The sequence below is a fragment of the Cyprinodon variegatus genome, unplaced genomic scaffold (assembly GCF_000732505.1).
Source record: "Cyprinodon variegatus isolate N-32 unplaced genomic scaffold, C_variegatus-1.0 Scaffold292, whole genome shotgun sequence".
NCBI lineage: Eukaryota > Metazoa > Chordata > Actinopteri > Cyprinodontiformes > Cyprinodontidae > Cyprinodon > Cyprinodon variegatus.
The window spans coordinates 468,245-470,964 of record NW_015150745.1 but is presented as its reverse complement, the minus strand read 5'-3'; positions in this window follow the sequence as shown (position 1 = coordinate 470,964).

Below are 2,720 nucleotides of genomic sequence, written 5' to 3'. Positions count from 1 at the left end.
CTACCTAAACTGCATAATGTTTGGTCATTATTTAAATTGTTTAATTAAATAAACAATTTATTGGGAATTAATTGGGTCAACTAATTTCTTAGTTATTGTAGAGCAAATATACTCAGTTTTGAATGTAGAACTCTGCTGTATAATCACACTCCTCTGTTTTTGATCAAAGTGATTATGAGAGTAGACCAAATAAAAAATTATCATGTTTTAATCTAAAAGATTGATAGGCCTTTGTTCAATCTTTAATAAACTAAATGCAGATGAACCATGTAATTTATTATCCACCAACATTTATTAATATCTGCCAGCAGGGGGCAGCAAATATCTAGTCTTGCACAAAATCAGAAACTCACAATTTATTTTTCTAAATCAAATTAAATATAATCTCCACTTTGATTATTTAGTATTCTTTCATCTAAAGTCTTACAAACAGTTAAACATTGTAGTCTAATCATTGCAGGTCTTATCCTGATTGTCACTGCATCTAATCAGGATAAGATTAGCACTCTCTATAGCAAGTTGATGCTGTTACTGACACAAACACACTTTAAGACCATACATCCTTATCCACCATTCATACAGAGAATGTGCCAGGATTCAGTGACAAGGTGTGGCCTTCTAAGAATAATTATAACCTTCTGATTAATTGCTTTACTTTGAAAATAAGTATTTTTAGACAACAAACACATGTAGTGCTGGGAAACTGCTTTCAAATCCAGACATATTTCTTCTTTTTGTTACTTTTTTTGTGCACATCTAAATATTTAAGATCACTGATAATATAGTATGGTAGATAATATCCAGAGTAAAAAAAATTACAGTTCTCAGATTATGGTAACTTAAAAAGATTAAAAAGTTATCCAAACCAAATAGGCCCCTAAACCCCATAATCAAGCATTTATGTTTGAGTCTAAACTGCCTATTTATGGTACTGCAATGACATTCTATTAGGAATACGTCTAAGCCTTGATCAGGTGGACCCTAAACCCCTTTTTGATGGTGTTTTATATCTTGAGTCACTCAGAGATAGATTTTCCGATGTTCTTAAGTTTATTTATCTGCTGTATACCTCACATGCGGCTTTGAAACTTTTTGCTAGAAAATCACCTCTAGGGTTTTCTGTCAAAGAACACCATCTATTGCTGTCAGTCCTGTCCTGAAGCCAAAGAGACGCTTTGGAACATGAAATTACAACCACTACATTTTACTGGCATCAGCCCTCCTCTACGCTGTTGTCTGCTGGGCCCCTGGCAGCGCAGAGCAGGTTAGAAAGAGACTGAACAAACAAGTCAGAAAGGCTGTTTCTGTCCTAGGCTGAGCTCTGGACTCAGTGGAGGAAGTGGCTGAGAGGAGGGTGCTGTCCAAGCTTACACCCATCTTGGACAACACCTTCCACCCTCCACACCAGACTGTAGAGGAGCTGAGCATCTCCTCTATTGAAAGACTTTTAGACCTTTTGTAAAAAGGAGCCCTAAAGCAGGTAATTCATCCCTGCTTCAACCAGACTCTACAATGCGACACTACAATGCCAATAACTTGTACAATTTATGATGTGCAATTACTATTTGATACCCTGTGCAATAACCTGTTTCTCTATATCTGACACCAAGTGCAACAATTGTAGATATACATATAAATATCCATCTATGTTAAAAAAAAAAATTAATAAAAAAAGCTGTTATATGTGGACACACTGTGTGTACAATACCCCATGCCCCTTTTTCCTCCTTTGGCACATTCTTCTCATTTGACTAATTGAGCTGATGTAACGAGTAAATTTCCCCACTGTGAAATCAATAAAGTTAATCAATCAATATTTTCTTTTTTCTGTTATTTTAACCTCAAATCTGAATGGATGCACACCTTTCAAAATGTTCCACTTTTGTCCAATTTTTTAATTTAATTTAAGTCTTGAGCGAATATCTGTGACATACCTACCAAATGCATAAAAAAATACATTTATAGCATATGGTCAGACTTACATTTGGATTGTTATTCATGCTGGTGGTAATGACATCTGTGTACGCTGATCAGAGGTCACTAAACTTGTTGTTTTGGTGTGTAAGTGTGGTAATGTGGCTCTCTTTTTTTCATAACAGACATGATTTTAATTAAAATGAGGAGCTCAAAACACAATACTGAACATTTGTAGACAACATCACTCTAAAGTTTACTGTAAACACACAACTATGGAACACAATTAAAACCATGCAAAAAAAGAAAAAGCACAACAAGGAAACTTTTTGTTTTCTAAAATATGTACAGAAACCAGCCTGGCGACGCTAGAACCAACTGGAGGGTTCAGGCGGCCAAATGGGAGTTGGGCATTTTCAGCAGCAGCTGCTGGGCAATGGCCTGCCGCGCCTCATCTATTGTAGCTCTGCAGTTAGGTCCATGCAGGACCATAACCGTCCCACTGAGGCTGCTTCGCATGCCCTGGATGAAAACCTTGTAGAAGAATCTTTTGAAGTACGTTTCATGTCTTGTTTTTCTGATTTGAAGTTGTTTGCTTTTCTTGTTGGATTTAGTTTGGGTTTGCTGTGTTGCATGTTTTCTTCTGATTTTGTTTTGGTTTGAGGTGACGTTGCCACATAAGTGTGCCAAAACAATGTAGGGCTTCATTTCCTTTTGTCCTGTACCTGATCTGACCAGTGGTGACATGTTTATCTGCATATCGTCATTCAACCGCTGGTTGTTTAGGTGGTGTTGTGAAAACAATG